This window comes from Diceros bicornis, chromosome 17, assembly GCF_020826845.1.
Source record: "Diceros bicornis minor isolate mBicDic1 chromosome 17, mDicBic1.mat.cur, whole genome shotgun sequence".
Lineage (NCBI taxonomy): Eukaryota > Metazoa > Chordata > Mammalia > Perissodactyla > Rhinocerotidae > Diceros > Diceros bicornis.
The window spans coordinates 33,988,097-34,014,377 of record NC_080756.1 but is presented as its reverse complement, the minus strand read 5'-3'; the positions used below and the strand labels follow the sequence as shown (position 1 = coordinate 34,014,377).

General features: G+C 38.4%; 1 protein-coding gene and 1 pseudogene across 1 annotated transcript in view; one reads left to right on the top strand and one right to left on the bottom strand.

Annotated features, from left to right (window-relative positions):
- LOC131415561 (uncharacterized) overlaps window positions 1-18,926 on the bottom strand; it is a 32,278-nt pseudogene extending 13,352 nt beyond the window's left edge.
- The window catches only part of LOC131416219 (fatty acyl-CoA reductase 2-like), a 358,729-nt gene that overhangs the window by 98,874 nt on the left and 233,574 nt on the right, over window positions 1-26,281 (top strand). The window lies entirely within an intron of this gene.

Here is a 26,281-nt window from a genome sequence, read left to right as displayed (position 1 = left end):
TCAATGGTGAACAACTGAAAGCTATCCCTCTAAGAACAGGAACCAGACAAGGATGCCCACTGTCACCACTCCTATTTAACATAGTATTGGAAGCTCTAGCCAGAGCAATCAGGCAAGAGAAAAAAATAAAAGGGATCCAAATTGGAAAGGAAGAAGTGAAACTCTCACTATTTGCAGATGACATGATTTTATATATAGAAAACCCTAAAGAATCCACCAGAAAACTTTTAGAAGTAATAAACGAATATGGTAAAGTTGCAGGATACAAAATCAACATACAAAAAGCAGTTGCATTTCTGTACACTAACAACGAAGTAGCAGAAAGAGAAATTAAGAATACTATCCCATTTACAATTGCAACAAAAAGAATAAAATACGTAGGAATAAACTTAACCAAAGAGGTGAAAAAGCTGTACAGTGAAAACTATAAAACATTGCTGAAAGAAATTGAAAAAGATGCAAAGAAATGGAAAGATATTTCGTGCTCTTGGATTGGAAGAATTAACATAGTTAAGATGTCCATACTTCCTACAGCCATCTATAGATTCAATGCAATCCCTATCAAAGTTCCAACAACATTTTTCACAGAAATACAACAAAGAATCCTAAAATTTATATGGAACAACAAAAGTCCCGAATAGCTAAGGAATCCTGAGAAAAAAGAACAAAGCTGGAAGTATCACACTCCCTGATTTCAAAATATACTACAAAGCTATAGTAACCAAAACAGCATGGTACTGGCACAAAAACAGACACACAGATCAAGGGAATAGAATCGAAAGCCCAGAAATAAACCCACACATCTATGGACAGCTAATCTTTGACAAAGGAGCCAAGAACATACAATGGGGAAAAGAAAGTCTCTTCAACAAATGGTGTTGGGAAAACTGGATAGCCACATGCAAAAAAATGAAAGTAGACCCTTACTTTACCCCATACACAAAAATTAACTCCAAATGGATTAAAGACTTGAATGTAAGACCTGAAACTGTGAAACTGCTAGAAGAAAACATAGGCAGTACGCTCTTCGACATCGGCTTAGCAACATATTTTCAAACATCGTGTCTGACCGGGCAAGAGAAACAATAGAAAAAATAAACAAATGGGACTACATCAAACTAAAAAGCTTCTGCACATCAAAGGAAACCATCAACAAAACGAAAAGACAACCTAACAATTGGGAGAAGATATTTGCAAACCATACATCTGATAAGGGCCTAATATCCAAAATATATAAAGAACTCATGCATCTCAACAACAAAAAAACTACCAACCCATTTAAAAAATGGGCAAAAGACCTGAACAGACATTTCTCCAAAGAAGATATACAGATGGCCAACAGACACATGAAAAGATGTTCAAAATCACTAACTATCAGGGAAATGCAAATCAAAACTACAATGAGATATCACCTCACCCCCATCAGAATGGCTACAATTAACAAGACAGGAAACAACATGCGTTGGAGAGGATGTGGAGAGAAGGGAACTCTCATACACTGCTGGTGGGAGTGCAAACTGGTGCAGCCACTATGGAAAACAGTATGGAGATTCCTCAAAAAATCAAGGATAGAACTACCATATGATCCAGCTATTCCACTGCTGGGTATTTATCCAAAGAACTTGAAAACACCAATTTGTAAAGGTACATGCACCCCTGTGTTCATTGCAGCGTTATTCACAATAGCCAAGACTTGGAAGCAACCTAAGTGCCCACCAAGGGATGAATAGATAAAGAAGATGTGGTATGTATACACAATGGAATACTACTCAGCCATAAGAAACGATGAAATCCAGGCATTTGTGACAACATGGATGGACATTGAGGGTATAATGCAAAGTGAAATAAGTCAGAGGGAGAAGGTCAAATACCGTATGATTTCCCTCATTAAGTAGTAGATAATAACAACAATAAACAAACACATAGGGACAGAGATTGGATTGGTGGTTACCAGAGGGGAAGGGGGGAGGGAGGAGGGTCAAAGGGATAATTCGGTACATGTGTGTGGTGATGGGTTGTAATTAGTATTTTGGTGGTGAACATGATGTAATCTATGCAGAAATAGAACTATAATGATGTACACCTGAAATTTTTACAATGTTATAAGCCAATGTTACTGCAATAAACAAAAAATTAAAAAAATAAATAAATAAAATAAAGTTCAAATTCGGCACCACTTCACATGGATGCTAATAAGATAAGCTACTTCAAGTCCTCTTTCTTTCCTGTTCATTGAATAGGGCTTTAAAATTTCATCTAATGTGTTCATAGGCACTTTCTTTCCAAAATTCACCATGCTGGAGGGAGAAAGTGACCAAAATAGTCAGTCTTGATTTTGCATATCATTATAAATTCTGTGATCAATGATTTGATTAATTTTTAGCTCAATCAGACTTTAGGAGCTCTGGTGAAATAAAGAACATACAGGAATATCTAAATTACATAGAAAATAGCAGGCCAGGTGACACCTACTTTCTTTACAATAGCTACCTGATCTAAGTTGGGAAATTTATTCATTCCCTTATTCTTATTCATTCATTCAGCTACTGATTAAGTGAATACAATGCTCCATGCTGGTGCTAGATGCTGGGGATATAATGATGAACAAAACATCTACCTGTTCAGGATAAGGTGCTTTGCCTCTCATTCTTTGAGAGTTCTTATTATAAAACTTTTAACAATCACAAGTGGCTTTAAGCTCATTGGTATCCCCAGAACATATCCTAAATTCAGGATGAATTCAGAGACCTATTAGAACCCTAGTTTCTTTTGGGCTTGGACAGTTCCTAGAAGTGAAAGGCACGGGATCGGCAATTTCAGACTCTCCTAAGGAATTCACAGGTGTTTCAACTACAACTGATATACCCTTTCACCTGCGACATAATTCCACAGAAAAGGACCTCGTTTTACCAGCATAATCTGGCTTTCCCATGTCCACCCAAGTTCTGATCCAAACTCCAGCAGTGACATCAAGAAAAACACACCAGAAAGTGATTTCAAACACTTGCAGAGAATGTACTTCTATTTATTGAGCACCTGCTAGATGACAGCACTGTGATGATTGCTTTTCATGAGAGACTGAATATACAAACAGTAGAATGGCCAGAGCATATATAAAAATAGAACTCTGACGCACAGCCTGCAGGAACCCATGCCCTTATCTACAAAAAAACAACCCAGGAGGCCACCCAGATTTGCAGGATATCAAATTGCTATCTCTAGTGACAATCCAGGAAGCTAAATAATAATTTCTGTCATAGCCCCAAACAGCCAGGACTTGATGAACAACTGACAGCTTCTCTAATTTTTGTGCCCACTTCCAACTTAATACCAACCAGAGAAAGCCAAATATGTACTCCTTATCAATCACACAGGAAGCCCCCATTCTATTTAGCCTGCCTATAGCCTCCTCGTGCCAACAGCCCCCAATCACGGCAAATTCAAAACCCTCACCTTTTCCACTCTGAGGCTTTCCCGCTCCTCTGCCTGCTTCTGAGTCTGGGCCAAAATGCAAGCGACAGTGGCTGACTCCCTTGCTGTAGCAAGCTCAGAATAGACAGCCTTTGCTTGTTCTCACTTGGTTGGTCTTCATTTATTTCCACACAACTATTATACTCATTTTACAGAAGGGAATTTACAGAGATTAACTTTTAAATGGGGCCACACAAGTGGCAGAGCAAGGTTTTGAACCTGATCTCACTAATTCCAAAGTTATTCCGTTAACCATTACCCAAACGCAGAAAAGATAATGGAGGCTTTTCCTCCACTGCGCTTTGCTAAACCTAACTTGTACTTTTTGATTACTTTTAGTTTTCCTTAAAAGGAAGTGCATCCAAGTGTAATGATATTAGTCCACAGGTCTGCTGGGTTAGCAGAAAAGTTCAAGTCAGCTGCACTATTAAGGAGATACCTGGGATGTGATGGTAACCCTAATTCCATCTTTCTTTATTTCTTCATAAATTGAATACGTGAACTGGTCTAGAGCCCAGTAGGTGATGAGACTCGAGTTGCTCGTGGGGGAATCGTTTTCTGATTGTGTTGTCACTGGTTCACGGGACCACGGTGCTGCCCACTTCTGCTGCATCCCAGTGACCGACTTAGGGCATTTCACTTACTGAATGTGGGCCTCTCTGTAACTTTAAACGCATTTAAAAATAACATGTTAGCTCCAGGATGCAGAAGTTTGGCATGCGTACATTCAGTAAATTAGAATACTGGCTGAAGTCACTGGATTAATGAGTTCAGAGGTCAAGAAGGAGAGTTGATCAAGGATAATAGGATTTTAAAGAAAAGAAGATTTTGTTATAGTTACTACATTTTATTTGTTATCTCAGGTTATCCAGTTCTAAATGGAGTGAAGGGAAAGGTCTCAAACTCACATAGACTTTCCTCCTCGGTCCACAGAAACCCTGAAGTTTTGTGTCAAAACTTGTGTGAATCCTTTTGTGTACCATGAAATGCTGTGCCTTGAAAAGGATGCACAAAAATATTCAGAGACAAGATCCATGCTTAGTGTTCCGACTCAGCACCCCAAGAACCCATAGTGCCCCTACATTTGCCATCTTTCACTGTCACTGAGTACACTGACTGAAGTGATTTCTCAGTGGAGACTCTGGAGAGGAAGGGGGAGTTTCCTCAGCACTCAGACGCACAGCCTCGGGTACTCTGCTACACCCATCAGCAACTCGCTCAGGAAGCACCCACTCCCTGGAGCAGCCGAGGTGCCTTGTCAGGAACAAAAGGCAGGAGAGACAGCAAGCAACACAAGTCCCACTGCTGGAATAGCCCACAAGAAAAAGGAGACTTTGCCTTTTATTTCAAATGTTGACACAGGAAGCCAAGGGTGGATTTTACATTTCATACATACTTTTTTTTTAAAGTAGCTCAGAAAACAACATTAAGGAAACATTGGGAACACCGTGTGGTTGCAGTGAAGTCTGCAAAAAACACCTCAGTATGCAAAAATAAAACAAGAAATAAAGGGATTGAGCTGGAAAGACAGAGGAGGGAAGGAGATAACAAACTTTTTTTTTTCTTAAGAGAGGGAAAGGAAACTGTGTAGTATGTACACATAAAAATAGAAACCACAATTTGCAGAATTTCTAGGTCAAATAATTCCAAAATTTACAGAAATTCTTCCTGCATATTCTTGAGAAAATATTGTTAGATTTCTGTCAAATATAAAGAAAAAAAGTCACAGTAATACTAAAGAAAAAAAGGTGAAGTAGAGAAGTGCATTTTAGTACGTTTGCAAACATACATAAATATCCATACATTATATACATACACACACATCTACACACACTTTATTCATGTAGCAGATATGTAGCTTAACCATTCTTTAGTACAAATTCAGAATGGCATTTTCAAAATTAGCCTTTAAATACACAATAAAATTCCTAGCACTTTAAAAAAATGTACCTTTCTTACATGTGTGTGGTGATGGGTTGCAATTAGTATTTTGGTGGTGAACATGATGTAATCTATGCAGAAATAGAAGTATAATGATGTACACCTGAAATTTTTACAATGTTATAAACCAATGTTACTGCAATAAACAAAAAATTTAAAAAAAAATGTACCTTTCGTCTGTGAATAATTACATAGTTCAGTTACTCTTTTCAATTGTATCACCTCCCCCCCAACCCCCATCAAAACATTGTATCTGGAATTGGTGTTGGCCTAGATGTTCTTGGAAGCATTTTTAACAAATATAGTGTCTTCTCAATAAAAGCTTACAAAGAGAAAAAGATAATGTTAATAAAATGTAAAGTGATAATATTGCTCATAGAGAATTGTAATTCGAAGTTACAAGAAAGGCAGAAATCTTATGGAGATCTTTTCTTTTTTGTTCAGGGAAGTATGGACATGTTTAGTCATGAGAACCACCACCTCTCACCTCTATGACAGAAGAGAGAGAGAGGGAGAAAAGGGATTCCAGAGGGGGAGAGAGGGCCTGGGTGCAATGGTGGGAGTTCTCTGAGGAAGACAGAACGCAAACAAAAAAAATCTGTTCTTTGGATGATGAGGCAGGACTGTGAAGTGAAATTTAAAAAAAAAATCCCATTTTGTGCTGAAATCTCTCTCTGTTACCTCAAGCCTTTAGGAAGGGTCTGCTATACACTTACGTTAGTGGTATTCTTGGTAAAGGGAGCAGTGTCTGCCAACCAGAAGTGATATGGAAAGAGCAGGCACGACTGGTGGAGAAGCAGAGGGGTGAAGAATCCAGTGGAAGCAGGAATCCAGAATGAGAGGTGATCCAGAGAAGATAAGCCTGTGGGGAATCCTTGGAAATTTGCACACGAATTCTGATTTCCCAGAATGCTCGGAATGAGAGGCTAACCTATGGTATTTGCATATTAAAGGAAAGATCTCCAGCCAGATACCTGGGATAAGAATACCTGAAATTGTATTTTGCATAAGCAAAGGTAAAAGTGAATCTTGTGAGGTGTCCTGTCAGGAGCTGGAATCAGAGGAATATGAGCATTTGTCTTTTTGATAGAGAAAGAACAATTTTGGAAGTTCTTGGAATGATGGAAGAGATGAAGGCTAGAAAACTGGGGTAGAAGTCACTCTCTCAAATATAGGATAAAAGTAATATTGGAGGTAAGAACAAGGTGATTGGATAGGGGTTGTTTGAGCTAAAAGAGGGGGTAAATAATACCTAAATTAACTTTTTCTTTAAAAACACAAAAGCTATCTGTCCTTTCATAGCGATAATAAATGAAATATTCAAAATATAACAGCAAAACTACTTGTGTCATTAAAAAAAAATCAGTGGGGATATATAATAATTATCTATTTAGAAGAATTTTCAAAACCTGAGCTCATAAGTATAAAAGATTTGCCAATTTTTAAATTATAAGCATATATTGTTGAAGGATGATATTTCTCTGTCTTTGCTCTTCGAAAACTTACCATATCTTTGGTTATGATGGCTTCGGTGGACATTTGTGTTTTGGTCCTCCAGCATCTCTTTCTCCTCCTACTGGGCAAAGCCTCTTTATGGGGCAGCACCTCTCTGCCCACTGTGGGTAGTCTTTGTGAGGCTGTCATTCAAGATGCTATGCCCAGCTTTGCCAAGGGGGAGGATTTTTCACTTTGAGTAAAGGGATACAAAGTTTAAAAAAAATATATAGAGTTGATTCATCTAGTGGTGGCACGTTGTCTAGATAATCCAGTCAGTTTATATTTTAGTCTTCTTGATACAAAGAGCAAATCTTTGAGAGCTCTTAGGAAGTGGAAAAGGGCTTCTTGACCTTTCCAAGTTGCTTTTTCAGTCATTCCTTTGATTGTGTGGTTAACACATTTACTTTCAATAAATCCTCTATTTGCTTATGTTGCTATGGGAGGCAGAATTCTAAAATGACCCCCAATAACCCATGCCCTGTATAATCCTCTCCTTTTGAGAATGGGAAGGACCTGTAATTTGCTTCTAACCAATCGAATTTGGCTAAGGTGATGGGCTTTCCCTCTTGTGATTATGTTACCTCATCTGGCAAAAGTGAAGGGATTTTACAGATGTAATTCAGGACCTTAATCAATTGAAAAGGGAGATTATCCTTGGTGGACCTGATCTAAGTGATGATTCCTTTAAAAGAGTGACTATCTTCCTGAAGAAAGAGATTCCTCTACTGACTTTGCAGAAGTAAGCTTCTACAAGTCCTAAAACTGCATGGAAACTGTGACATAATAATTGTGTGTTTTTTTAAGCTGCTAAATTGTTGGTAATTTGTTACACAACAGTAGAAAACTAACACAGTTACCTTAGTTGATTTCTGTTATTTTAACCAAAGAACTCTGATAAAATGTTGGATCTCCTTAAAAATTCCTTGGCTGAAATCAGTGAAGCATATTTTAATCAGTAAACAGCAAAAATGGTTATATTTCTCTTGGGATTAAATGTCACAAAACATTTTGGTTTCTACCTACCTGCAGTTGAGCATGAGTAAAACAGCCCTCTCTCCTTGATCAGCTAAACCAGCTGCTCTCAAACTTTTTTTAGATCTCTGTACTCTTAAAAAGTATTGAGTATCTCAAAGAAATTTTATGTGGTTATGTCCACCAATATTTAGCATGTTTGAAAATAAAACTGAGATATTTAAAAATATTTATCATTAAAAAATGATAAACCTATTCAATCTTAACAGAAATAACATGTTTTTTGAAAAGTGACGATATTTTCCAAAATAAATAATATATATTGAAAAGATTGGCACTGTTTTACATTTTTGCAAACCTCTTTAATATCTGCCTTAATTGAAGCAACTAGATTTTCATACCTGTTTTGTATTCAGTCTGTTGCTATTGTTTTTGGTTGAACACATGAAGAAAATCTGGCTTCACACAGAAATGTAATTGGAAAAGGGAGGAGGATGTACTTTAAAAGCCTTTCCAGATCATTGTGGATATTCTTCTTTGAAATTACACCAAAACTTGGCAAATTGTAGTTTCTTAAAGTTTAGTACAATGTGGAATCCAAAACCATATCAATGAACTTTTCATATTCTTTTACATTAAGATCCATTGGTCTATCTCACTAGTTAGATGGATTTTTTCACTCATGCATGATTTTATAACATCATGCATTGGTCATTTGGAAAATAATGATTCACCAAGTTATGCAGATCTTCCAAATATTGACACATTTCATTATATAATATTAAAAAAATCATATTTGTTAATATCATCACCAATCTCATCAGAAAATTCTTTAGGTATTGGGAAGCTGTCAAGCTCATAGTGACCGATACAATTTTCCAAAACTCTAATTTTCATTTGAAAGCTCAAAGTTTATCACTGGCAAAATACTGCCAGCTGTTTTCCTGAGTGACAAGTTCACTTAGTTTATTCCGAGGAAATGTCTGCCAACTACCCAAATCTGAACAACCATAGTTTGTCTATCAGTCATTCTTTCAGATAAAAATGATATTCCATGAAAAAATCAGCTAGTTCAGCTCACACGTCAATCACACAACTACTTTTCTTTGAGACAGCCATCCTACTTTGGCACGCAGCAGAAGTTCTTAATATGTGCTTTTCATTTCATCTCACAAAATATTAAAGTCATATAAACAAGGATTGAAATAAAATTATTTTTCCCTGCTTCTTCAAGGACATTCTTAAATGCAAATGGCAATTTTTTTTTAAGCTTTGAGGGCTTGACGATAAGAATACAATGACTGCTAGTACAGTTTGTACACTGATTACTAGTGCAGTTTGGGTTCACTGCCTTGTTTTGCGCTTTTCATCCACCATCATTTTTGCACCATTAGTGCAAACTCAACACAGTAAAAAAGGCAAATAACATCTTTCTATTTTTATGAAAATAGTTTTGATCCTTTGGATCTCTGAAAGCATCTTGGAGACCCCAGAGGTCCACAGACCACACTTTGAGAGCCGCTGATCTAAGCTATTATTCAAGGTCACTATTGCAACCGTTTTTTGCACTTAGCTCAAGGTCGAGATAATAGTGCATTTCAGGTTGGGTTTAGAATTCTTTAGGTATTTTCAACCTGAAAGGAATTGCTGGTACTGTTCATGAACACAGAAGTCCTTATCTTTAACTTATTATACAAATACACTAAAACAAGGCAGGGAAAAGAGTTTCTTTATGTTTATTTTGGGCTAGTAATCAGTAAGGGTTAGAAGTATATTCTATCATCACCAATCTCTCTACCTTTAACTAGCTTAGTGAAAGCTAAAGATGACAACATATCTGCAATTTAATGTGGTCAATGTTCCGTTGCTCTGGTTTTCCTGTCTCAAAAGTTTGGGCAATTTTGACTTCTTGTTCCCCAAAGTTACCAAAGGAACCAACATTCCTCTTTTTCTTAGCTATGTCCTGGTTCCCTTTCTTTGGTTCAGGATGTAATTTGGTACTTCAGGAGGTTAAGGGCAATTCTTTCGGAACATTAAAGCTTTAGTAACAAAAGTTCATCTGTTCTACTAGCTATGTCTCTCAGCCAGCTGATTGATTCCACAAAATCAATTTCCCATTTTTTAACTCAACCTGGAATTCACTGAAGTTGCTAGGAAAGCAACATGGTATTGACCAGCAGTACTTTCTTTCCAGACAAAAATATAACTCTTGTCTCATTTGCTCCCATCACCCACATTTTTTCCAGAGCTGGCTCAGCACCTGGTACAGCACGATGCTCTGTGCAGGGTAGATGCTCAGTAATGTTGGTGGAACTGACTGATACACGGGCCAGGGCACACTCCAAAAATGTAATGTTTGGTGAAAGGTTCTGGCATGGCTTCCAGGTTTATTCTAAGAGAAAAAAAGCCCAACCACTATTTAGTGTATATTTGCTACAGATTTATTTTCTTACCGTAACTGGACTCCTCAGAGTACCTCCTGTTTGAACACGCACTTCAGGACTTTAACCAGAGGAAGTGGCTCAGTAACAGCCAATTTTCAAGTGAATGAATTGTGGAAAAATACTGAGAGATGGAGGAAGGTACATTTCACAACACACAAAGCTGCTATAATTGCGTTTCCGGCATGTACTACAGTGAAAATACGATGAGATTTTCTAACTTGCACTTTAAAAGTTCCAACCACTGCTTATGCTGTCTTCCTGACTCAGGATCTTTATTTTCACTTGAGTCTATTAATCTTACCCAGCCTCCCTATGAATATCTTTCCTATCGCCTTATTCATTGATAGAGAGAAGTCCCCAAAAGAGAAGAGAGAAATGCAAAAGAGAAGAGAGAAGTCCAGAGCCAAGTTCATTAATTAATCTTTGGCAGGAGAGATATATACTAATTTGGTGCAAATAGAGATAAAGGCATGCAGGTATCCTCCCTGAGAGGATAAACGGACAGAGTTCCTATCTTAAGGCTTCTATTTTCTTTTGAAATAGGAAGGGAAGTCACATGCTGAAAATGGCATGGGAAATTGTGGGTTAGAGGGCTGGAGAAAGATGGTGAAGGAGTGAAGGAGCTGTTCTGAGAATTTCAAGAGGGAGATGACCAGGGCAGGCAGAAGTATTGTTGAGCAAGATTGAGGGTCTAGCCAAAATTGGAGACAATTAGTGTCATCAGTCTGCAGGTGTGTACAGTTTTCCACAGCTGTGCTTGGTGGTGCATGAATAGATGCAGAGACGCTGGACATCAGACTTTTTCCAGGATTTGGATTCTGGAGGTAAAGTATGGAAGGTAGCAAGAGAATCGAGTGTATGGTTTAATAAAATGGTTTAGCAGAAAGATTAAAAATTATGTAGTCTAGGCAAGTTAGGGATGGAAATTAAATCTGGGGTGGGGGGTACTGATAGATTGGGAGAAAATGGAGGGGGGTCAAGGGACTGGAACACTTACTGAGGTCAAAGAATTTGTGATGATAACACTGAAGGCTCCAACTTTTCAATAACATATTCTTTTCAGAGAGTGAGATATTGGAATTCAGGATTCCAGATTGAAGCAGTTTTGAGTGACAAGGTCCATGATATGGCTATGGGAATAGTTGTCAATGAGGAGTTGATCTGAAGACCATTGGAATTGAACAGGCCAAGGACCATCAGTGGGGATGGGTGTATTTGTTGGGTCATCAACATTGATGTTGCAGAATTTGGAATGAAGAGAAAAATAGTGACTCAGATGCCAAAGCTGTGAAAGAATATGGAGGAAAAATGAAGATGATGATAGATAGCATGATACCAGGTAGAATAATCAACAGATGGAACGGCTTACCAAAAAGATGGCTGGAGGTATAATGTTTAATCTCTTAGCATAAGAGAATGCTGAACACTCTCCTGTCTATGGGACAGAAAGAACAAACTATTTGTGATAACTCCTAATAGGGTATTCAAATTTCAGTTAAAGCAAGAAGGTAAAAGATGTAGAGGGCTTCCCCAAACAGGCTGGAAAGATTAGGAGAGAAGGATGTAGTAGGAAGAAAATCTATGAGAAGGGAAGAAAGCACAAAGCAATGTGGAGATGAGAGTGTGGGGGAGGACAGACAACTAGAGAGGTTTGCAATTTGGATATTAGCCAAGAGTGGAAAGGATGAGACCCGCTTGAAGCTGGTTCAGGGTCAGTGCAGATCCCTGGAGTGCTGGAAGCTTGATCACGTGCACAGGACTTTGCTCTAGTTTTCAAGGAGAAAGTTGGTGAGATAATGTCTTTGAAGAAATCTGAGCCTAGAATTGCAAACAATTAGTTCAATCCTGGGGCCTTCACTTTGCATTGGTCTCTTCCCAGGGATAAATCGCAAAATCTGAATTCTTGGATTTGGATCACCACTTGGCTTGAGATACGCTCTTTTTCAGCATCATAGGCTAGATATCATAATATCATACCCATCTCTTCTCTGAACTTTGAAAATCTACATTCCCAAAGTTTCAAGTTGTGCATCTAACCATGCCCAGTGTTCCCACGGCTCTCATGAACTCTCTTCTGCTGCTAAACCTATACAATCTCTCTCATTTGACAAGAGATCCTTGATGGGGAGGGTTGTTTCTTTTTTATCTCTGTATCCCTGGCAATTTGATCTGTGTATGGCACATGATAGCCACACAATGTGTATTATTGAATGAATGAAGCATACGTATAAATCTACTTGTACCTGCACCCACCCTTTTTTTTTTTGGTGAGGAAAATTGGCCCTGAGCTAAGATCCATGCCAATCCTTCCCCATTTTGTATATGAGATGCCACCACACCGTGGCTTGATGAGCGGTGTGTAGGTCTGTGTCTGGGATCCAAATCCATGAACCCCAGGCTACCAAAGCAGAGTGGGTGAACTTAACCACTATGCCACTGGGCCAGTCCCCCATCCTTTTCAACAGAGAGAAAAGCTGCCTCTCTTTGGCTCTGGGGCTCATCCCTCTGCTTGCATGTGGATTCCATCTCCTCCAGTCTTCTTTGAGAGCTATAAGATTAATCATCCCTTCCCGCTCCTGTATATTAATCTGCCCCACTCAAAACTATCCTTCCTTTCAGCTTTGGAATGTCTCTCACAAGTTACTCTCTCCTGCCTGGACTTCACTCCTGGGCTTCAGACCTGGTGCACAATTGCCTACTTGACATTTCCACTTGGATATCACAGAGACACCTACATCTTATGATCTTTCCCCTAAAGACTGGTTCCTATTCCAGTTTTTCCTGGATTCTTGAACAAAATTCCTGTCCAACCTGTTGTACAAGCCTGAAAGCCAAGAGTCACCTTTGACTCTTACTTCTCTCTCACCCCCATATCTACCCAATACCGAATCCTGACAGTTGTCTCCTGGATTTGTCTAATCGCCTGCCTTTCCACGTCCACCACCACCACATGACCTAAGCCACCACAACATTTTGTCTGGACTGTTATGTTTACTAATAAGTTTTCCTGTATCTGCTTTTACCCACATCAGTCCCCAACTCCAGTCTTTTCGCCACACTGCAGCCAGTTTGGAGACAAAAATCTGATACCCTTAAATATCCCTAGACACCTCATGCCTTCCCATTGCTTTTAGGATAAAGGCTGAAATCTGCAATGTGACGTCGAAGGCCTGACATGGTCAGGCCTCAGCCTGCCTCTCCAGCACATGGGACAGTATAGTCTCCTCTGCTTGCTTTGCTCAGACACACTGGCTTCTTTCAGTTAATCAAACATTTCAAGCTCCACCCACCACACGACTCGGCACACATCTATGAAGAATCTCTAACTTACTACGCCTCAAAACAAGCTCCTGAACCTCTCCGAACCTGCTCCTCTCATCATCTTCCCCATCTCAGTAAATAAAAACTCTGTTCTTTGTGTTGCTCCATGCAAAGATGTTGAGGCTGATCTTGGCTCTCTTTTTTCTCACATTCTATATCCAATCCTCAGCAAATCCCATCAGCTACATACAACGGCTATTCAGGATCTGACCACTTCTTGCCAGCCTTCCTTGTACAAAACCGGTCCAAACCCTTATTGTAATAGCCTCTAAGTGGTTCTTGCTGCCCTCAGTCTTGCTCCACTAACAGTCTATTCTCTCTATATTAGCTCAAGGGATCCTTCTCAAAGGCAGTCACGTCTATCATTTCTGGGCTTAAACTCTCCAATGGCTGCCTTTCTCACTCACATAATAGGTGCTGAATGATTTGGCCCCATTACCTCTCTGATGGCATCTGCTACTAATGCCCCCTGCCCTCCCCACACACACGCTCAGACACAGTCCCCTCTGTTCCTAGAACACTCCCAGGGATGCTCTACTCCAGGCCTCAGCTCTCATTCCTCCGCCTGCCCAGAGAGGTCTCCCTTACCCATCACTGCATGACTTGCTGCCTCCCCTTCAGGTCTCAGCTCAAAGGTAGCTTGTTAGGGAGAGCTTCCCCCAGCTGTGCCCTAGAAAATATCCACCTCACCTCCACCCCCTGTATTCCCTATTCAGCTTATCCTTTATTTCTCATCCCAGCACTTCTAACCACCTGACAACGTTTATATTTATTTGGTCATTTGTTTATGGTCTGTTTCCCTCCCCAACTAAAACGTAAGCCCCACGTGGGCAGGGAATTTGTTTTGTTCACTGCTGTATCCTCAGCACCCCAAGAACAGTACCTGACGCATAGAATGACTGCATGATGAATGTCGTTCCCTTTACTGGAATGTTCTCCAGCCCATCTTTGTCTTATCAACTCCCAGTCATCCTTCAGATGTCAGTTTAATTTCACTTCTATTGAGAAGCCTTCTCTAACCTTCCATATTCGGTATAATCTGTAATTGAAGCTCTTTCCATGTACCTCTCTTTGTTAGCATTTATTATAATAGTAATTTTACACTTATCTGTATGTTATATTGATTAAAATTGCTTCCCCACCAGAATTTAACCTCCATGAGGGCAGGAACACTATCTGCTTTTGTTAACACTGTATCCTCAGGTGTTAGTGCAGAGTCCAGTGCTCAGTAGGCACTAAATAAGATTTCTTTTGTCAAAATCAACTTTAGTGGAGCCATTTTAAAATGGAGTCGGAGCTGCCTTTCCAGAGAAACTGGCTTGCTGTCTTGAACCTTTGAACTGGCCAAAATGGCAATTGTTTTATAAGCAACTGTTCGAGAAGTCAGCAGGAGAATGGACATTCTGATCACAAAGACTGAGGATTGTGGACTTTCTGAAGATGGTCAATAGTCAGTCAATGTTCAGCCAAGACTAGCTCTCTGCCTCCAACTCCAGTTAAAATTCTTTGCATTACAACTTCCTTTCTTTGCCTTTAAAAGCCCCTGACTTTTACTCCCTCGTGGGACACTATCTGGGTTTCTACATGAATCTAGGCTCCCCAAATTGCAATTCTTTCATCCCAAATAAACGCTTTCCCTCTTAAACTGGTTTCTATTTTTGCAGATTGACACTTGAATGAATCAAGGAACAAATGGATATGTTTTTTTTTAAAAGTTACTGACACCTTTACTTCACCAACCAATTTCTTTCTATTGTTCAGAGCTTCTTTATATTTCATTGTATTTTCTTTAAACTGAGTGATGAAACTGTCAGCAGGTACATCATGAATTTAAAGCAGGATTGCTAGAGTAGTGGTGCCCATCTGGACCCCTTATTGAGCTTATCTAAAAATCAGATTCCCAAGCCTCACTCCTGAGTTTTTCAGATGGATCTATTAAAAGATAGAAGATACCTTTCAAGAACCTCACACCTTATTTTATTTTGTTTCTCCATCATTAGAAGAATTAAAAACAGACTACAACTCCAAAATATATCAATTTCATGCAACAGGCAAACCACAAATGGAAGCTCAGCCTGCCATACTCGGTGGGGAAGACGGGTTTAAGGATATACTCTATCAGGGGTGGAAATGCTTTTAAAAACAACCCTTGTTGACCTAACTGCAAAGGATGTCAAAACTGAGTCACTACAGAGAGAACACTGCAGAGTTTCTGCAAATGAAGGAAAAAAAAGACCTTAATAGTCTCTGTATTTTTCTCCTGCCCAAGATAAAGACACCCTTTTATGAGTTCCCCCCTAAAATGCTGCAGATGCTAGTCAGGGGTATCCACACTCCAGAGAAGATTATTATTTTCTGCCAGAATAGGATGAAAAAAAGATTGGAATGAATCACTACAAAAAAAATCAATTTTATAACACGTTTCTCAAATCAAGTTTTTTGATAGTGCAATGCTTAAAAATAGTAACTTGTTTAAAATTTACAGTAAGTGTAACGTAAAGACGTTAGTTGCTCCGGGAAACGAAATGCAACAGAAAAATTCTTAGGAATTTTTCCAGTCCCTGAGAATGCAAAAGTCAGAGAATGCTGCATTTTCAGATGTTTCCTTGGCTGACACTAAAATTTCTTATTTCATACTGTTCTTGAAAAATTGATGGCTTGATAAAGCAGTCTGCCTGGATAAAACTGCCTGGAGACAATCAGTTGTAATATTCCTGTGAAGAAGGCAAAGTGCCAAAAAGGATGATGCAGAAAGTCTTGAGGCAAATCCTATGAATACATAGAGTATCTGCTCAACAGAGAAGAAAGTATGAAAGAAAAGAGACCTACTTCTTACCCATAATTTAAAATTACCCATTCAGTGTTCATTAACTCTAAGAAAGATGAAAAGGGGGAATTTTAACTGTCTGAAGTTAAATAGATAATAAGAAACCACTGTAGTAGGATAATGGATAAACCATTATCTGTTTATATCGACAATGTTATGTTTCAGAGATCTTCACTATAATATTTCCATTTTCTTTAATATAAATTTTATTCTCAAAATTTTCTAATAATTTCTCTTTAATATTATCAACCAAAATGCCTTGAACAAAATGTTTTCCTGGCTTTTAGCAACCAAGGAGCCAAATCAGTTGACAAACACCAGAAATCAGAAATATAACAATCACAGCACATAGGCTGCCCTGCAGAAACCCGGGCCCCTCCACACTCTAAGAGATCGCTCATTCTTCACCAAGATAGAAAAAAGTAATCTCCCTATAAAGGGGGAAAGTGACATTTACTTTGAATTTTATTTTCTAATTTATTTTTAAAATATCTGAGTAAAATAAGTTCTCAAAAAATATTATGTTTTATGTTCTTTTAAATATACCACCTCACCATGCTTTCGTACAATGTCCCACCAGGTTAGTTAGCTCCACTGTCTTCCCAAAGGGCACCATTTTGCTCCAAAAGAATTTAGCAGTGTTCTATATCATTATTCTAAACAAATATTTAGAGAGTCCACACACTGGCTCTAAATCAGGATGGGACTAGGACTAAAATGATTTCCAGATGGAATGAAAAAAGTGTGAAAGTTATATATGTATATCCAAACTCCCTGATAAGATGGGCAGAAAATATCCGCCTACTCCCCAATACTAAATCAAAATGATTTTGGATGCAGTAGAATTTCATTTTGGAAGAAATTCAACTTCACATAAATAGGTTTGTGTTTCCAAAATAATTTGGAAAAGGGACTTACAGTTTAAACATTTTTTCAGAGCAAAATTTGCACATGAACTTTTGCTAATTAACTCCTTACAGTTACTTTAGTAGCAAAGACCTTGTCCCAGTACTTTGTGAACCTTCACTATTAGAAGTGAAAAGAGCAACCGTTTAAATGTGAAGACAATTCTCAGGTCCTATGCTACTAAATTAATAAATGAAGCAGGTACAGAGGCTTGACTACGGGTTTTGGGAACAAGACTTCTAATTCCCCTTTCTCTCAATTCCTTTACTCTGAGTCAATTTAACTCATGGAGGAAACTATATAATAAAACCAGAATGATATCTAACTTCTGTTGAAATAGTTAAACAAGGAGGCCATTAGACTGAGGTGACCTTAATGCCCTAGGAGGCGACATAAGCAAACCAAAACTTAAGCCAGTATTGCCTCAAAGTTAAGAAATCCAAACCTAAGGCAAACCAATCACAAACGGCCAACTAGGCTTTCCCAAATAATGCAACCACTTACCGTTACAGCCAATCAAATAATTTCCTTGCTTTGCTTCCATGTCTTCTCTATGCAAGTCTTTCCCCCAGCTCCTGTCTGTGGAAGGCTTCTAATCACTTCCAGTTTGGTACTGCCCAAATCTAATCTATTTCTCCTCAAATAAACTCCTAAAATTTTTACCGTCAAGTTTTTCTTTTTTTATTGATGTTTTAATAGTTTTTAACATTGTGAAATTTTGGGTTGTACATTTTTGTTTGTCCATCACCATATACATGTCTCCCTTCACCCCTTGTGCCCACCCCCCAGCCCCACTGCCCCTGGTAACCACAATACAGTTTTCTCTGTCCATGTGTTGGTTTATATTCCACATATGAGTGAGATCATACAGTGTTTGTCTTTCTCTTTCTGGCTTATTTCACTTAACATAATACGCTCCAGGCCCATCCATGTTGTTGCAAATGGGATGATTTTGTCTTTTTTTATGGCTGAGTAGTATTCCATTGTATATATATACCACATCTTCTTGATCCAATCGTCAGTCGAGGGACACTTAGGTTGCTTCCACTTCTTGGCTATGGTGAATAATGCTGCAATGAACATAGGGGTGCATAAGCCTCTTTGGATTGTTGATTTCAGGTTCGTTGGATAGATTTCCGGTAGTGGGATGGCTGGGTCATAGGGTATCTCTATTTTTAATTCTTTGTAACTCCTAAAATTTTAGTATGACTCAATTTATCTTTTAACACTCCTCTGCACAAATATCGTCCAACAAAAAAAATGAAAAGGATCACTAACATTTATTTAGCACATACTATGTTGAAGACAACTATCCCACATGCCATGCAATTATTTTCTCATATAATCCTTACAATAACTCCATGAGATAACAAATGAGGATTCTCAGCCCAGGGAACGTCAGTAATTCATGCAAATCCAGTAGTAGAAGCTAGGGATTTGAACCTAGGGACTCTGTCTCCAGAGTCTGGTTCCTTCTGTATGAAACCAGTAAGATGCTCTTGGCTAAGTTTTCTCTGGAGTAAAGAGCACGCACCTCACCTCGACATGTCGTTATTCAGTTTGGAAATAGGGGAAGCTGCAATCATTTTTGGAGATGAAACAAGCTGAGGCCTTGAGGAGCCTGAAAGTGCACTAACATGAACACTGTTGAGTAAACCTCTGGCAGCTCCACTCCGGCGAGAATACGATTGCCTTCATTAACTTTTGCTGCTCATCTTACAATTTCCGCATCAGCATTTGTCCTACAGTCTTACCGGGTAGCCGGAAAAGCCAGAGACCTACATGAGTTCTGATCCTTCCTTGAGACACCCCCCATTGAAACTATTACTATAGAGCATTCCAAGAGCCCTCTTCTTCCAATTTTCCCACTGGAAAAACAATTATGCTAATTGTTTAAAGCATCATGTCACTGGAGTTGTCCTATACCTGTAACTTTGATCGACAATAATAACAATAACAACAATAGCTAAGATTTTTTGTGCCAAGCCTTCTGGTAAGGGCTTCACATGTATTATCCCATTTAATCCTTACAACAATCCTATGAAGCAGGCATGACTATTACAGATAAGAAAACAGAGGCTCAAAGAGGGTAAACAACTTGCCTGAAAGTTTTTTATTTACAAAGTTAACCAATTACTTGTTAATTCACATTATTTTTATATCCCTTTGCTTTGAAAAAGAACATGAGGCAATTAAGTACTCACTCGGTGACTCTTTAGTTAGTCTATACAATCATATGTCTTTCATACTATTGCACTAGTTCCATCTTGCAATTTAAATATACTATTAATATCTTTTAAAAACCATGCTTAATCAAAAAATCACTACTTTGATATGCATACAGTTTGGAGAAGCCAGCTGAAGAAAAAAAGGAGGTGAAATGTTTACGGAATGAAAGCCCCATACCAATTCCCCCATACTCGACAGAATAGAGCAATCAGTCTTCTGAGCACATTGGAGTTGATTATTTAATGAAAACACATGCACACACACAAATTTATTGTCAGGCATGAGCTGGAATGAATAACCTCTGCTCTGAGTGTGAAAATTAAATTCTGTTTTTTAATTGATTTTTCCAGGCTAATTCAATAAAATGATCAAATGCAACTGAAATCTCATATTCTTCTCTGGAGCTCTTAAGATCCCTTCTATCGTATTCTATGTTTGAATCCCATCTGAAAACCCTTAGACTATAAATCTGCACCACATGTGCCAAAGGGACACCTGGTATTGCACACACTCAGGGCGGAATTGAATTTCAGAGCCTAGCAACAACCATCTCCACCCCACCCCCCGAACCCGTTGCCTGCCTGCACAAAAAGTTCAGCATTTCATGTCATGTAGTCATAGAGAAAAGCAATTGTTCTTCATTCCAATGTTTAAACAACTTGCCACAATTATTTGGCTTGTCTTTCACAGCATAAGGTGAACCAAGCACTCATTTTTAACCAATGTGCAACATTGCAGATTTATTGAGTCTACCTCACAGGAAATTAGTCGTTGATTTCTTAGGATAAATGAGTTCTGATGAGCTATGGTGGAGACACAGGAAAAGTGAAAATGAGATAAAAAGACCAGTCTCTCACCCCAAGACTCACGTAGCTTGTCATTTCTACTAACAGCTTTAGCAACCTCTAGGACTTCATTCATTGCTTGTTTTTCTCTTACCTTTTTGTCTTATTTCTATGGCCTCAGGTTTTTCTAGGAGCACAAGGTATGAGTAAGAGCTGAGCAGGAAATATGGCAGAAGAATTTAAATCCGGTCTAAAGAGCAATCAAAGAGGATCCCACAGAATCCCACAACCAGCAGCCTGTCATCAGAGGAGCTCTAGAATCTTGGGAAGAAAGGTTCATCACACTATTATATCAACGTACCCAAGCTCCAGCTCACCCCAGCTGACAACGGAAAGCTCTGTGGGCTGGGCTCCCACAGACACCTGCAATCACCTCTGTATTGGGAAATGCAGACAACGCCTTCTGGTCCTAAAATATTGCTATTGCAGCCCTTGGCATGCGAGAGTCTGAGAAACATAACTTGGTTGTCTCGTTGGTGATCACAAACTGAATATCATCTTGTAATTCATTCAATCATTCATTTATCCAACAACAAAAGTTATTGATGGCCTGCTTGGTATTAAGCACTGCACTAGGGGGTGGAAATAGAGGGTGCTGAATGGGGACAATGCACCAAAATACATGGACTTCCACAAATACATATCCTTCCACTTCCCCTTTACCCTTCTCCCAGTTCTATGTGTTTGCTTGGCAAAAGGGAAGGAAAAAGATTTTATAGAAGCAGGAATGCACAGTGGTTAAGAACACCACCTCAAAAGTCATGTTGCTTCATTTCCAATCACAACCCTGACATTTTAAAACTTTAGCTTTAAAAGAACTAGTACGGTACCTCTGCAATTCTAAATTGGGTCTTATTAATGAATAAATCCAAATTTAGACATGTTATGGTGACAAAGACTCCCTCCTTGACCAAACTTTAGTCAGGCTCCTACGAGCCTTCTTCTCTACTAGGCCTCAACCTTGACCTGCTGAACTGAGTTTTAGCCCAAAAAATCCTGCTAAGCCAGTTTACTGAGAATCCTCCTCACTCTTGATATCCAATCAAACTCTTCCTCCATCCCTGATATCTAACCAAGTTCTTCTCCCCACCTTCCCTTAATATCTAAATAACTTCCTCTTAGTAATTTGCCATCCTCACCCTCATCCCGTCCACCAGCTATAAATCCCCACCTTTTCCTGTTTGTATTCAGAGTTGAGCTCAATCTCTCTCCACTATTGCAATAGTCTTGACTCCTAGGGCAGTAGTCTTAACTCTTTTATTGCAATAGTCTTATCCCTATTACAATAGTCTTGAATAAAGTGTTCCTTGTCTTTTTTTGTGTGTGTGTGAGGAGATCAGCCCTGTGCTAACATCTGCCAATCCTCCTCTTTTTTTGCTGAGGAAGACTGGCCCTGGGCTAACATGCCTGCCCATCTTCCTCCACTTTACATGGGATGCCACCACACCATGGCTTGCCAAACAGTGCGTTGGTGCGCGCAGGGATCCGAACCCGTGAACCCCGAGCCGCCGCAGCGGAGCGCGCGCACTTAACCACTTGCGCCACGGGGCCGGCCCCTTCCTTGCCATTTTTGAAAAGTGTCAGGATAATTTCTGTTTAACAATGGAAACAATAAAATATCACTATGATTGAAATATGACTAAGTTTCTCCATAGGGCAATGGAAAAAACTTCAAATAGATTGGAAAAGTTTCTGATGCTCGGAGACAGATTTTCTTATGACAGTAGGGTGATGAAGGTGAGGAAGGGGAAATCATAAAACAAGCATAGAAAACTTAAAGTACTTGCCTGGGCATCATCTGTCATTGTTTTCCCCATTTAAAACAAAAGGTTACTACTCCTGTTGACTCTTAAAGCAAACTCATTTTCTAACATTGGTGGTAATAACAATATATCAGTTTTAGGCAGATAGCATCATGCCTGACTGCAGGATTAAATAGAGGAAAAAACTGGCTGTGAGGTAGACCATTTAGGAAGTAATAGAATGTTTAAGATAATTTGATAAATTAGAAAGACAAAAAGTAAATCAAATAGATGGGATATTCAAAGTGGTTAAATTCCAGCTCAGCTTTTACGTATTTTGAAGAGAAGAAGGAATGAATAAGTAGATACGACATTTGTATTTTTCTAATTGAAAACCATTGCTTAGTTTTCAAAATATACCAGTCTCCAGAAATCCTAATTAGGAGATGGGAAAGAGGTTAAAAAGAGGAAATATTGATGAATGGAGAAAAAATGTGCACTTACAGTAGTCATCCTAAGTGATTTTTTTTACTTTTCTTAATAGGCAAATCATCATTCTCCTGATGAAAGTACTTATAAATAGTAAAAAGTCCTTGATCTGAAGTTCAAATGGTAGATTTCTCCATACTAATGTCCAAGCCATCCATTAGATGAATAGGGAAATATAGCAATTCATTTATGAATACAAATTCTACCTCCCTTTAGGATTACGGCGAATTAAAAATCTTTCCTATGTGTCCAAAAAAATTTACCCATATGATTCCTATTGCTTTCAATTTATGGGAAGAAACTAGTCTAAGGCTTCTACCGTATTCCCAGACAGGGCTTTTGTGTGTGTGTGTGTGTGTGTGTGTGAGGAAGATCAGCCCTGAGCTAACATCCATGCTAATCCTCCTCTTTTTGTGCTGAGGAAGACCACCTCTGAGCTAACATCTATTGCCAATTCTCCTCCTTTTTTTTCCCCAAAGCCCCAGTAGATAGTTGTATGTCAAAGTTGCACATCCTTCTAGTTGCTGTATGTGGGACGTGGCCTCAGCATGGCCAGACAAGCAGCGCATCAGTGCGCGCCAGCATCCGAACCCTGGTTGCCAGTAGCGGAGCACGCGCACTTAACCACTAAGCCACTGGGCCGGCCCAAAAAGGGCTTTGATACTGCTTTTGATCTAACTCTGTGTCTGACATCCATTAGCAAGGAAAATCTAACAGAGAAAGGGCCTGTACCAAGTGAGGGATGCTTTTAAAGAAAAACTGCCAAGGTCAGAGTCCATTAAAAACTAACCTTGAATGTCAAAGAAAAGCCCTAGGTTCTAGCCGCGCTCTGTGTCTAATTAGCACTGTCACCTCACTGAGCTCAGCGCACTCATTTGTAATGTGCAGGGAGTATGATCTCTAAGTACCTCTCTGGCTCTAAAACTCTCTTGATTTGTAATGAGTAGTAAGTACCATAATAAAAGATTTGGTCCTAAACAGTTCAGACTTCTGGATTTCTAAATCTGCCTAGCGTATTTCTCTTTTTAATTCAATTTTTCAATCCCTAAAAAGGAAAAAAAAAAAGTTTTCTGTATCTGAATTATAAGAAACACTAAAGCTTTTAGGAAAAAGGGAACCAAATGATGCTACTACATTCCTCCCTGGGGTCTTCTGAACATGAAGGAGCTGGTATCAGATAGCAGCATTCGCAGAATTACGTATATTTATGCAAATAACCCAATTTCAGTTTTTAAGCATTTAAGTGGTCTAGGCTTTAATTGTTCATCCTCTTTCTCTTTCTTGTCTACTCAGTTGCAACATACATGCTATAAATTATTACCAAGAAAAGATTTTCTCATATCCATGGTGTGAGTTAATTTACATGTTACATGGGTACTGTTCTAGGTGCTGAGGTACCCAGTGAATTATATAAAGTCCCTGTTCTCATGGAGCATGCCTTCTGTCAAAATTGTCCTGTTTAATAATATTAGTAGTTCCTAATTGTACAAAAGTATGAAGAAGAAAATAAATACCACCTATGTTAAAATGTTTGAGGTTGTCCCCTTTGCTTCAGGCAATTTTGTTCCAAGAGAGATTGTAGCAATTTACAATCCCAACTGCCATGTAGTTTTTATTTTAGGTAACAAACATTTCTTTAGAGTTTATTACAGTCCAGATACTGTCCTAAGTGATTTATAATATTAATCCATTTAATTCTCATATAAACCCTTTGAGGTGGGTGATAATAGTACCTATCTAGAGTACAGAATTCTAAGGTGGCAGGTTTTTATTTTTGGCATTTTAAAGATATCATTCCATTATCTTCTGACTTTCATTGTTTCTGAGAAGAAGTCAGTCATTATTCTTATTGTGGTTTTCCTGGGGGTCATCCACATATGGGATGGAACGTAAATGAATAACTTTGCCAAGTGACAGTGAAAGAAGACATTAGAGAAGATAGAAAAGATGAAACCTATAAAAGATGAAAAATGGGTCAGAGAAAGAGCAGCTAGAGATGTAAAATAGAAACCAAGAGTAGAGGTCAAAATCACGAAGAGGTATCAAGGATAGTAGCCATCAGTGGTGAATGGAATAGGCATGTCAGCAAGAATAAACACTGGAAATGCGTCACTAGATTTAAGAATTATTTTTTTTCTCAAGAGAATGCAGGTGTTTTGTTTGGAGGGCAGACGTAGAAGCCAGATTTATAAGTGTCTGCCTTATATTGTTTCAAGTTCAGATTCATATACATTTATACGTAACATCTTGATGAGTATGTATTTATTCTCAGTAAATAGAATAAAATATTTGTAAACATACTTTGGGAATGTCTAAGTACTATATTTTTAAAAAGTGGTTAACCAAATATCACCAATACAAATAGAGGATATGTCAACTACACATTTGTAGTTAAAATATATTTTCTGTTCAGATCAAGTGAAGTCTTGTTGGTGGGTCTTCCAGGTTTCTGTTACAACCAGGGGCTTCTTCCCAAGAAGCAGAAGGATGGTTCTGGGGAGGATTGTATTGGCAGGTAAATTATATCTTTGACATTCTCCCTCCCTTCCTGGTGCCCACTTTGCTTTCATTATTATACCTCTAAATTTTCCCTCAATATCACTCAGGCTTTCTATTCCTTCTCCATTTCCCAAGACATGTGAAGGCTGGTCCCGTGCTCTATGATTTTCTACTTAATAAAATTTTGCCCTTGTTCATCATTGCATTGCTTATAATAGAGGAAAAAAACTGAAAACACATATTTGACAATAGGAGAGTAAAGACATTAGTTTAGCCATGTAATGAAATATTATGAGACTATTAAAAAGTGGCTGGGCATAATTAATAATATGGAAAAAATGTCAGTGTATAAGTGAAAAAATATGAGTTGTATTCTGGTTCATAAAATAAGAATATACTTTTAGAAATAATAGAATAGAATATTTGAAATTGGATTCACCTGAAAATAACACATGGCCACAAGTGCCACATTAAATAGTTTGGGGCAGGCAATCTCATATTATTCCACAACATACAACCATTTAAGCAATGTGTTGTAGTAATGGACTACCAAACGGCTATATATGAGTCACTTTTCATTTCTAAGTCCTTTGAGTGATTTATAGAGAATGTCATATCCCAACACAAAGTTTGGATTTTCCATTAGGAAATTAAAAAAAAAAATCATGCTAGCACCTTTCTTTCACCAGTAAAGTTTAGTAGCTCTTCTAACAAAGACAAAATGGAAACCCCTTGAATCAGTGTTCGTTATGATTACATGAGCTATACTCTTAGTTGATTAATGTGGTTTCATCATATGCTACTAAAATAAAACCTTCTGGACCATCTGTTTTTATGTTTTGTTTTAGAATTTTTGATTGACATTTAAATAGAAACTGAAGATTTATTTATGTTTCATTTAAAAAGAAAAACTAACATGAAATATTTCCTCATTAAAAAGACTATGATTAAATTAATTTGACAATAAGGTAACTAAGAGAGCCAAAGCATATCAAATAGAGAATTCAAACTATTCAAAATATTTCCTGTGAAAAGCTACTTACTTAAAAAACAATCTGAAACATTGGATTTTTCTTGTTATATAGAGTATTCTTGTCT